A 12,739-nucleotide genomic window follows, 5' to 3' on the forward strand; every position below is an offset into this window, starting at 1 on the left:
ATGACATACACTTCTACTCCTCCATTGGGAAGGTCCACTTTTTTTTCTGGAACAAACATCCAGCCAGATCCCCTCCACCAACACTGTCATCTGCTGGTAGAACTTGTACTGAAGACTCACCTGAGACAGCAGATGCTGGAATTTGAAGCAACACACACTCTTCTGAAGGAACTCAGCAGGTCAAACAGCATCAGCGGGAGTAAAGGAATGGTTGTCATTGCAATTAGGAACACTTCATGAGGGTAGAACTTATTCACATATTCGTATGCTGAACCTATGGTTACAGTTAAGAAGGCCTATCATACACTGGGCTTTATTAGTCAGGGAATTAAATTCAGGGTCGTTAGGGAATGTTGTAGCTCTATAAATCTCTGATGAGATCTGTACTACCAATCAACCACAATCAGACAGAGAATTGTGATTAATAGGGTTTAATCACCTTAAAGTGTTAACTAAGCTTGCATGTTGCTGACCCAGTTCCAAGACAGGTGGGTGGAGAAGTGGCAGATGGGGTTCAATCAGATAAGTGTGAGGTGATGCATTTTGTAAGGACAAACCACAAGGCCGAGTACAGGGTTAATGGTTGGTTACTGAGGAGTATGGATGAACAGCCTAGTAGTTTTGCTCCTGTACTTCAGTACCATGAAGGTAATGGGTCAAAGATGCTGTGTGCTGGATTGAAAGGGTCTTCTATAATTCTTTGAACCCTATTTAGATGAAAGACAGATGCTAGAGGGTCTCCTAGTCTGTTTTGATGATACTCTGTATTCAGCCCATTGAGTTTTCCCCGCCATTTAATCATGAGCTAGTCCATTTCCCCACTCAGCCCCACTGCCTGGCCTTCTCCCCATAATCTTTGATGCCCTGGCTAATCAAAAGCTAACAATCTCTGCCTTTAATACACCTACTGACCTGGCCTCCAAAACTGCCTGTGGCAACAAATTCCACAGATTTATCACCCTCTGGCTTGATAAATTCCTCTGTATCTCTGTTCTAAGCAGACACCCTTCAATCCTGAAGTTGTACTTCTACAGTGGAAAATAATGCTTCAATTCACTGAAGGGTGTGCAACAGTTTAGAGGAAATGTGACTGAATCAGATTTTAATCTGATTGGACTGTAACCTAGCTGGTACTTTAGTCGCACAAAGACATTCTTGTATTTGATTCTTAGAGTTAAGTTCTTGAAGGAGGGTGCACCATTACGATGCTATACAGTGGAGAAAAAGATCACCCTGGTTTTCTGGGGCATTGACATTAGTAACCAACCTCTTATACAAACAATGGGAGACAATTTACAGCAGTCAATTAACCTACTGACCGACAGATAGAGGAAACCAGAGCTGGAGGGGGAATGGTTGCAGGGAGAATGTGCAAACTCCACACAGAATGGTGCCCACGGTCAGGATCGAACTCAGATAAGTGGGGCTGTGAGGCAGCGGCTCTACTGGGGTGCCAGTGTGCCCACACTTAGGATCCAGAATCAGGATCAGAATTTATTGTCATAAACAAGTCACAACATTTGTTGTTTGGTAGCAGCGTCACAGTGGAAACATTTATATAAACTACCTTACAAAAGAAATAAAATGTCAAAGTCAGGCAGTGTCTTTGGTTCATTGATCATTCAGGAATCTGACAGCAGCGGGGAAGAACCTGTCCTTGTGCTGCTGAGGGCTCAATTTCAAGCTCCTGGACCTCCTTCCTGATGGTAGTGGAGTGAAGAGGGCAAGGCCTGGATGGTGGGGGTCCTTGAGGAGAGAGGCTGCTTTCTTAAGACATCTCATGTAGATGTCATCGATGGAGTGAAGTCTGGTGTCCTTGATGTTGCAGGCTGAGTTAAAATTCTCTGGAGTTTTTTCTTGTCCTGAGCTTTGGCACACCCCATGCCAGCCAATGAGGCAGCCAACCAGAATGCTCTCCACGCTGCACCTGAAGTTTTCAAAAGTCTTTGGTAACATCAACATCTTCTGTGAAGAGATTCATGAACCCTGATGCAATTTCATTTGGTTTTGCAGATTATTTTTCTAGTTTGAAGATTCTTACCCAAATCTATTAACAAAATGTGTTTACGAGATGTGAATAAACACAACAGGAGATAGATTCTGCATTGGGCAATGTGGGATCAAGGGAACAATATGGGAATCATTTTCACCAAAGTTTTTTTTCATGTTTAATCCTATGAAAGCAGAACTTCAATTATTTCTGTAATTTTCAAAATCAGTTCAAGATGCCCTTCAATGTAAAGCAACTTGGCAATAAAACCTACTGATTAGTTTCAATAGGAACTGCTCAAGTGTCTGCTCCAGAGCGTGATGTCTCAACTCAGAAACTTTTTGACAAAACTGATGAAAGTTACAGCTCAAGGTTATTTGCCTGAAACTTTCCTGTCTGCGAATATGTTGAGTCCTTCCAGGATCTGCTATTTTATCTCCAGTTCCTCTTCTGTAAAAGTAACTGAGAGAAAGTTTGTACTGGGACATGTGAACAGTGTCAGACTTCAGAATTATGGGGTCTTGGAATCGTTTTAGAGAATTCTTAAACTGTTTATTCTATTGCCAGAAAGCCCCTCCTCTTATCATCTGGAAGAGCAAGTGGGGAGCCAGAAGAGCTGGCCCCTCCAACACATTCCTGGCACAATTTAGCCAGAATTGTGATGAAGAGATCTTGGAAAAATGGACCAATGCCTAGAAGCTCTGCAACATGGGAGTTCCTTGGAATAAATTTCTTGAGACGCAACCACCATAAGCTTCAAAGAACGTCCTGAGAATTGTCAGGGACTTGAATCCCGCCCCCCTCACCGAGCACTCAGTGACAAGCTGGAAAGACTCAGTGGGACAGACAGCATCATGGGTAGGAATGGTTAGTCAATGTTTCGGGCCAGGATCCTTTCTGGAGACTAAAGTGGAAATGGGAAATAATGAGCTTAAAAAGGAGGAGGAGGGATGAGGTAACAAATAAACAGGCTGTTGGCTGCTGGCAACATGAGGTTAAAGGACACACAAGCTGCAGGTTGCTGGAGACTGACTCATGAGAACCAGATATCAGAATCGGGATTCAAGAGGATGCTGAGGGCAAGAAGGGCCTCCAAAAGGCCTTAGGTGCTGAATGCTTCCTCATAATGTTGGAGGATTAGTTCTGGACTCGGGTTGTTGATGGTTGAACTGGACAAGAGTCTTGTTCAGCTGTAAAGGCTGCAGGAGCATTGGAGGAAAATCCACAGACACTCAGTGACTCTGGAAGGACCCTGTTTTGCTTCTATTTCTCTGTCTATAAGAGGTTTCAGGCAATCCTCATGGCAAATCTTTGTCATGGCAGACAAAAAGTTATTTCATGTAATATTACATTTCTGTTTTATTACATGACAATAAATAAATCAGTTCCCTATTACCTATGGCCCCTCTCCTTTTTATACAGTGAACATCAGTCAAGGGGAAGAGATAGGCAGTGATTCATGTCAGGAACCTGCATTGAGGCTGAGATGCAGAGGAGCGACATATGGTAGAAGGAGGGGAGGGGAAGGGATGAGGCAGATGATGGGTGGAACCAGGCAGGTTAATGGGTAAATGTGTCACTCGTTACAAACCCTTTGCCATTTTGGGGCTTAGTCTTTGTCAATACATCAGCACGTCCTGCACTCACTTTGAACAAGAGTAGAATAGATCCCTGTAATTAAGATAAGGGAAATGGCAGCTCTCCCTTGGTACTGCACAGAGCATTGATGTTTGTTAAGGACAAGGAGGGAAGTAGAAACGTCCCTGTTTAGGGTCAAGACCCATCATCAATAAGTGAAGCTGGAAATGTTAGCAAAACTAAGGAAATGATGTGGACTTCAGGAAGGGAAAACCAGGAGAACACAAACCAGTCCTCCTCAAGAGGTCAGCAGTGGAAAGGGTTAAGAGCTTCAAATTCTTGGGTGTCAACATCTGAAGATCTATCCTGGGGCCTCCATGTTAATTCAATCATGAAGAAAGCAGTGGCTATATTTGGTGAGGAGTTTGAGGAGATTTGGTACACCACCAAAGATTCTTGCAAATTTCTACAGGTGTTCCGTGGAGAGCATTCTGACTGGTTGCATCACTGTCTGGCAAGACCATCATGTGCATGAGTCCACTCCATTGAGGTGGCATTTTAAGAAAGCGGCCTCTATCCTCAAGGACTACCACCACCTAGCCCATGCCCTCTTCTCACTGCTACCATCAGGAAGGAGGTCCAGGAGCCTGAAGATGAGCACCCAATGGTACAAAAACATCTTCTTCCCCATCACCATCAAATTTCTGAATGGACACTTTCTCTTCTTTGCACTAATTTATTTATTTTTAAAAATGTAATTTATATCAATATTTTCACCTTTAATGCTGCTGACATGGTTCGTGACAATAAATTCAGATTCTGAACTCCCAATGGAAATAGATGGCAGCAAGGACAAGTAACGTGGAAGGACAAGCAGCTGCGTTAGTAAGACTGGGTGAGAACATGGTTGGAGAGAGCAGAGGAGAGGAGGGAACTTCTTCAAGGTTGGAGGAGCTCCTCACTGTGAATACTAACTTGTTCTTCTAGATGATGAGTGAAGGATTTTTTTTGTGGGGGAGAATATAATAAATTGTTTTAAGATTCCAAGAAAACAATTCAAAGACCACGTAGTTTTGAAATCTGACAATATGGCATAAGAAGCTGTAAAAATTTGTGTTGCAGAAGATCTGGAGAGATGAGCTTCAAATGGGATTAACATGGGTAGGCAATTTAGCCAGCATGGATGAGTTGGGCCAAAGAGCCTGCTTCCATGTTGTAAAATAATTCTGGGCTGAATAATTCTTGATTTGCTTAACACTGGAACCCTTAAAAAAAATCATTGCCACATTTTCCAGTTTCACCAGCACCTTTTAATGACACGGGGGGAATAAAGGAAAGGGAGACACCAGAGACTGCAGATGCTGCTGGAAGAACTCAGCATTTCTGTGAAAGAAAATGGGCAGACACCGTTTTGGGTTAAGATTGAGGGCCACTTATCTAATGGATTATCTCTTCAGACTCAAACAGCATGGAAATAGGCCCTTCAGCCCAACTTTTCCATGCTGACTAAAATGTCCCACCCACACTAGTTCCACCTGCTTTTGTTTGGCCCATATCCCTCTAAACCAATGGTTCTTAACCTCCCCCACCCCACTCATCAATCACCTTAAATAATCTCTTACTAACCACAGAGCACCTCTGGCATCCGATGCCATAGGTGTTCTGTGGTTAGTAAGGGATTACTCAAGGTGGTAGGTGAGTGGAAAAAATAAGGTTGAGAACCACAGCTTCAAACCCATCCTAATCCATCCAAATGTTTCAAAAACATTGCAATAGTTACCTGCCTCAACCACCTCCTTTGGTTCCATACACCCACTTCCCTCTGTGCAAAAAAAGTTACCCCTTAGGTTCCAGTTAAATCTCTCACCCCCCACCCCCATCTCTGGTTCTGATTCCCCTACTCTGAGCAGAAGACTCTGCATCCACCTGATATCTTCTTCTCATCATTTTGATGATGTCCTTCTTTATTGCCTTTTTAATTCACCTTAGCACCTTGGAGTAATTTAATGTATCCTATCATAGCTGGTTTTTCTGTCGTATATGTGTGGATGCATAAGAAAGAATGTTGGTATATCTCTATATTGTACTTATTGGTATACATATATTATATATATATATATATATGATAAACTCTCTTTACTCATTACTCAATTAGGTGTCAGACAATAAAGTTCAAAGTTCAGATTTATTGTTAGAGTACATACATGAAATCACATACAACCCTAAGATTCTTTTTCCAGTGGCCGAGGCAGAATTCTACTTATCAGTAGTATAAACTGAACACAAGAATGATACATATACAAAAGAGAAATGTGAACAAGAAACTGACTGAAAATACAGAAAAAAAATAATGTTCAGTAATAAATAATGTGAAAGTAAGAGTCCTTAATGAGTCCCTGATTGAGTTTGTCGTTGAGGAGTCTGATGGTGGAGGGGGAGCAGCTGTTCCTGAACCTGGGGGTGCGAGTCTTGTGGCACCGATACCTCTTTACTGATTGCAGCAGTGAGAACAGAGTGTGGGCTAGGTGGTGTGGATCCTTGATGATTGCTGCTGCTCTCCAACGGCAGCACTCCATGTGGATGTTCTCGATGGCAGGGAGGGTTTAGCCTAGGGCTGTGTCCATGCTTTCTGCTCAATGGTATTGGTCCTCCCCCATGCCAGACTGTGATGCAACCAGTCAGCAAACTTAATCAACACTAGTGTTGACAGAGATGTCCACATCCAATAAATAGGAGTATGTTTGGGAACAAGAGTATGTGCAGATGCACAAAAGCAGTGATTCAATGGAGAGACTGTCCAAATCAAAATTGGGCCTACCTATGTCTAATTAATGCCACACATGGTTAGAATGAGGAGCTTTATGGGTGTGAAGAAGTTAAAACAACAGAGGACTTCCAATTCTCATGACCACACCTTTCAATGAAGGCCTGTTTATTTATACTGTCACCGCAGAAATTAGAAAATAATTAGTTCCATACATCTTCCCCGGTAAAGTGGTGGTGGTAGTTTTGAAAGGGATCTGTGTGCAGCTCTGGATGGTCATTTCAGAACTTGATGGAGGCCAAGATCCATGAAGATATCATAGTCCACAAATGACCTTCCATGTTTCGTTTTCACTCAGCTCTCCTTCATTTTCTTATTTTTACAAGTTTCACAAAGAGTTTTAAACTGACTCCATGCCTCCTGAGCTAATCCCAGTGTCAAGTTGTTCACGGCTGTGGAAATGTTTTCATTTCATGGAATGTGCTTTTGAATAGGACAGCAGTTTGAGTGGATGCTGGGGTCTGGACTACATTTTATCACAACCTCCTGGCAAAAAATAACCAGCAGAAACAGACTCCCTTTTGTTAATCCCATCTATGTTGGGTTAACCCTTTATTGCCCAGTGGGAGAGAATCCTACTCTTTGGTTTTGCTGGTGGTTTATTAGACCATATGACATAGGAGCAAGAATAGGCTATTCAGCCCATCCATTCAGCTCAGCCATTTAATCATGAGCTGATTCATGTTCCCACACCCCCACATGTCCTGGTTAAACAAGAACCTATCAATCTCTCCCTTAAATATACCCAATGGCTTAACCTCCACAATACCCTGTGGCAACAAATTCCACAAATTTACCAACCACTGGCTGAAGAAATTCCTCTGCATCTCTTTTCTAAGTGGACACCCTTCAATCCTGGCATTGTGCCCTCTTGTCCTAGACTCTCCCACCAGGGGAAATAACTTTTCTACATCTACACTTCTCATGCCTTTCAACATTCAAAATGTTTCAATGAGATCCCCCCTCCTCATTCTCCTAAATTCCAGTGAGTACAGGCCAAGAACCATCAAATACTCCTCGTACGATAATCCTTTCATTCAGAAATCATCCTTGTGAACCTCTTCTGAACCCTCTCCAAAATCAGTACATCCTTTCTTAAATGAGGAGCCCAAAACTGCTCACAATACTTCTCACCAATGCCTTATAAAGCCTCAATGTCATATCCCTCCTCTTATATTCTATTCCTCTTGAAATGCACACCAGCATTGCATTTGCCTTCTTGTCCACCGACTTAACCTGCAAATTTGCCTTCAGGCTATCCTGCACAAGGACTCCCTGGTCTCTCGGCATATGGGTATTTTCTGTTTTCTCCCCATTTAATAGTCTGCCCGTTTATTTTTTTTCTACCAACGTGCATGAACATACACTTTCAAACATTATAGTAATTGGGTAGATTTAAAGCGATGGTTGATAGGTTCTTGATCAGTGAGGGCATCAAAGGTTATGGGGAGAAGGCATGAGAATGGATAGAAAGATAAAACACATCAGCCATAATTTGAATGGCGGAGCAGGCTTGATGGGCTGAATGGGCTAATTCTGCTCTTACGTCTTATAGTCTTATGGAATGTGGGGAGAACAAAATGGGATAAGCGCTCCAGACCCTCCTCATGCTTCCTGTCATGTGGCCAAAGTTTTAAATAACAAACGCACGCTGGCTAAAATTCACTGTATATCTTAATACTATGAGAGACAGAAAATGATCTGCGTGTGGGAAAGGACTGGAAATTCTGAGCTGATAGTTTGACAGAACACTGATAGATCAATGCCTCAAAGCTCCATACACCAGGGTTGGAACCTAACCAACCCTGTCTGTGTGGAGTTTGTATGTCTCTGTGATCCCATGAGTTCCACCAACCCCCCCACTACCCCAGCTTCCTCTCACATCCTGAAGGTGTGTGGCTTTGAGAGGTTACAGGGTTACATCAATGAGGTTTCCCCCTCCCCATTAAAATCTCAGATTCAGTTCTGGTCACCTCATTATAAGAAGGATGTGGAAATTCTGAGGAAAGTACAGAGTTAAGTCTTAAGAGGCAAGGTTAGCAGAGCTAGGATTTTTCTCTTTGGAGCGAAGAATGTTGAGAGGTGATTTAACAGAGATGTACAAGATTATGAGAGGCATAGATAAGATGGACAGTCAGCATTTCCCCCCCCAGGGCAAGAATAGCAAACACCAGAGGACAAATGTAGAAAGTGAATGGAGGAGACATCAGGGGTATGTTTTTTATACAGAAAGTTGTGGGTACCTGGATGCCTTGCCAGGGTGGTGGTGGAATATTGAGGCATTTAAGAAACTCTTAGGTACATAGATGGAAGAAAATAGAGGGTTACGGGGTAGGGAGGGTTTAGTATTTTTTTTGGTAGGAATATATATGTTGGCACGTCATCACAGGCCAAGGGCTTGTACTGTGGTCTACTGTTCTGTGCTCTATGTTTTTATTCTATTTACTCAAATTAAGTGCAGGTAGGTGCCATAATAGAACTTGGCAGAGACAAACAATTCTGTGAACATCTTTCCTTGTGTAGGATTTGATTGATTCTATGTGGCTTGTCAGGGAGAACATCTGAAACAGGAGTACTAAAATCAATAGACCATCAAGGATATAATGGGTTTGGTGTGCAGGATATGAGGGCTGTGATGTATGTGGGATCACGAATCCCTTCAAAACCAGATACGAACACAATAAACCATTAGAAAGCAGCCCTGGTTTCAACCAGAGTCAAAATGTAAGTTAATGAATGCAAATGAGTAAACAACTTCACATCAAGGCATTCGAATGTTAACAGGACCATGTAAAACTTTGATCATCGTAGATCCTTGTGTGCAGATCCTAAAGATTTTACTCACCTCCAAGCTTATGCCAAGCAGAGAACATTGGAAACACAAAAACAGCAGATGTTTAGAATCTTGAATGAACAAAGAGAAACTGAAGGGATCCCACAGGTCAGGCAGCGTCCGTGGAGAGAAATAGTCAAAGTTTGGATTGGGACTCCTTTTCAAGACCAAACCCTGGCAGGTCTGCCTTGGATCCCAAAGGGTCCACAAAGTTCCTCAGCACACAAACAAGCTAGAAAAATTCAACAGTCCACACAGCATCCATTGGAAGTCAAGGGTAACAGACGTTTCAGGCCTCAGCCTTTAACATTGGAAAATGGATGCTGCGTGACCTGTTGAGTTTCTCCAAGTCATCAAGTCAAGTTTAATGTTACCTAATTGTACAAGTACAACCTCATGAAACAGCATTCTTCAGTCCTCGGTGCAAAACATGCAGACACTCAACCAGACAGAACACACATACATATGCAGGACAAATATTTCATCAATACAAATAAATAGATAAATATTGTTTTGTGACTATGAGAGTCTCAGATGGTTCGTGTGAGCAGTTCCTTTGGTTGTTCAACATTCTCCCTGTCTGTGGGAAGAAGCTGTTCCTCAGCCTGGCGGTGCTGGCTCTGATCCTCCTGTATCTCTTCCCCGACAGGAGCAGCTGAAAGATGCTATGTGCAGGGTGGAAGGAGTCCTCAATGATTTTGTGCACCCTCTTCAGACAACGATCCTGGTAGATAACATCAGTGGTGGAGAGGGAGACTCCAGTGATCCTCTCTGCCAATTTTATGGTCCAGTAATCCTGTCCGCTTCAGTCTTCTCAGGAAGTGCACATTTGTATATTTCACTTGACCCCGGCATCTGCAGATATTATTTAAAATTGTTTTTTTAATTAATTTTTTAATTAGACGTACAGCACAGTAACAGGTCATTTTGGCCCATGAGCCCTTGCCACCGAATTACACCCAATTGACCTACAACCCCCAGTATGTTTTGAAGAATGGGAGGAAACTGGAGCACCAGGGAAAACCCCATGCAGACATGGGGAGTACTCCTTACAAGGAGCGCAGGATTCGAATCCTGGTCCAATTGCTGGTAATGTAACAGTGTTGTGCTAACCACTACACTGACCATGCTATCCTAATTTCCTCAAGCTTTTCTGTATACATCCTTTGCCTTTACAGATCAGAATTTTTGTGTTTCTTCACTCAGCTATATAAAGTTTTGGCTAGGCTGCAACTTGGTGTATTGTGTGCAATTCTGGTCGCCCCTTTATTGGTAGCATATAAAGGTACCAGGAGAGGTTTACTTGGATACTGGGTATGAGCCTTTGGGAAATGTTGGACAAACTTGAGTTGTTTTCTCTAGTATTGGAATCTGAGAGGTGATTGAAATTTATAAAACCATGACAGCTGTTGATAGGGTAAATAGAATATTTTTCCCAGGGTAAAAATGCCAAATACTAGGGGACATTGAAGATGAGGGAAGGGAAGTTGAAAGGAAAAGTGAAGGGCAAGTATTTAGGGTGGCATGGTTAATGTAGGGTCCTCCCAGAATCGGCATGGGTTTTCCCCAGGGACTCTGGTTTCTTTACACCCTTCAAAATGTACCAGGGATTATAGTATTTGGGTGTAATTGGGCGGCACGGCTTGTGGGCTGAAATGGCCTGTTACCATGCTGTATGTCTGAATTTAACACAGAGAGTGGTGGGTGTCTGAAACAGGCTGTCAGGAGAACTGATGGATAGAGGTACAATAGTAGAGGCTCCTTGATAATTACCAATATGAAGAGATCCACTCAGTTCCTCCAGCAGATACCCTCTGCTGAAATATTAACTGTTTCTCTTTCCACTGATGTTGCACGACCTGTTAGATATTTGGAACATTTATTACAAGAACAGTTGCTCCCCCTCCACCATCAGACTCCAAAACAACCATCTCAATCAGTCTCATTTAAGGGCTCTCACTTTGCACATTACCGTATTTATTACTGAATATTTCTTTTCCGTATCGCACAGTTTGTTTGCACTTCCTTCTTGTTTGCATTTCTCTCCGTTATGTCCATATCTTTGCTTGAGTACTCGTCTTTGCACTTCTGGTAAGTAGAAATTCTGCCTCGCCTGCAAGAAAAAGAAACTCATGTTTGTACTCTTGACAATAAATTGAAGTTTAAATTTGAATTAGCAGACAAGACAGCCAGATTGCAGTTGATAAGTGATACGGACAGCAAAGAGACATAATCAAGTGATGATTAAATCATTGCAATAATGGGAGATTGAAAGACCTGAGGAGAATGGTCTTGCTTTTTGCAACTGCCATGGTCTCATTTAAGAGATTGTGGACAGTTCTGGTCACCCAGCTATAGGAAGGATGTCTTGAAGACCATAAGACCACAAGACATAAGAGCATAAATAGGCCATTCAGCTCATTGAGTCTGCCCTGCCACTTAATTATGAGCTAATCAAGTTTCCTACTCAGTTCCACTGCCCGGCCTTCTCCCCATAATCTTTGATGCCCTGGCTATTCCAGAACCTGTCAATCTCTGCCTTCAATACAACCAATGACCTGGCCTCCACAACTGCCTGTGGCAACATATTCCACAGATTTACCACCCTCTGGCTGAATAAATTCTTCCACATCTCTGTTCTAAGTGGTTGCCCTGCAATTCTGAAGTTGTGCCATCTTGTCCTAGACTCTCCTACCCTTGGAAAGAACCTATCTCCATCTAATCTGTCCATCCCTTTCAGCCTTTGAAATTTTTCAATGAGATTCTCCCTCACTCTTCTCAATTCCAATGAGTACAGACCAAGAGCCAGTCAAATACATCTCATATGATTATTTTTTCATTCCCAGGACCATCCTTGTGAACCTCACTGTATCTCAGAGCACGTAACGATCTATAATTCAATTGAGATCCACCTGGTGGAAGCATCACTTTTGCTGATCAGTGGGGTTCTGCCACTTGCTGATTTAACCTTGGTGAAAGACACGAGACAGAGGCCACTGAAGTCACTGGTCAGTCACACAGGGCCATTGTCAACCTCAGTCCTGATTAGCCTGCAATAAACCTCCCGTGATCTTTGCGACACTGACTTATTCCCCTGCTCCAAACTCTCCTATAATAATTACCCACAGAGAATGGAGGAGCACTTCAATGATGCCATCAGCCCAAGCTATTGCAAGATATTACTGTGCTCCAACCCCAATGCCACGCAAGTTCTTAGTGCATCTGCTAGCGATTACTGCAACCTCTGCATGTTTGGTCGGAATTTCTGTCACATTCCTCAGAACCGTTATCCAGAAATGATAGCTTATCAGGAGGTCAATGCTTTTAGTGATGGTGGATACTTAGAAGGAAAAAAAACAAACAAGTCATTGAGATAGACATAACATTGTGATTGCTGCACGATAAATTGTTAATAGAGAGTGTTACATTGGCTCAGGGAGAAGCAAATAAGGCATTGGGTCAGCGGGGCTGAGCTCTGAGTTCTCCTTCAATAGTTTTATTGAGTTTTGATGTA

At 42.6% G+C, this 12,739-nt stretch overlaps 1 long non-coding RNA gene across 2 annotated transcripts; it reads right to left on the bottom strand.

The window, feature by feature from the left end:
* Positions 1-9,380: 9,380 nt before the first annotated feature.
* Positions 9,381-12,223, bottom strand: LOC138742798 (uncharacterized). Of its 2 annotated transcripts, none has more exons than XR_011344414.1 (3): positions 12,138-12,223; positions 11,198-11,338; positions 9,381-10,080 (listed from the first exon to the last, which is right to left on the bottom strand). It is a non-coding gene; the product is annotated as an uncharacterized lncRNA (long non-coding RNA). The 2 variants fall into 2 exon arrangements; XR_011344413.1 differs by having other exon boundaries at positions 9,382-10,080; positions 11,186-11,338.
* Between the last annotated feature and the right edge of the window lie 516 nt (positions 12,224-12,739).

Source organism: Narcine bancroftii, chromosome 9, assembly GCF_036971445.1.
Source record: "Narcine bancroftii isolate sNarBan1 chromosome 9, sNarBan1.hap1, whole genome shotgun sequence".
NCBI lineage: Eukaryota > Metazoa > Chordata > Chondrichthyes > Torpediniformes > Narcinidae > Narcine > Narcine bancroftii.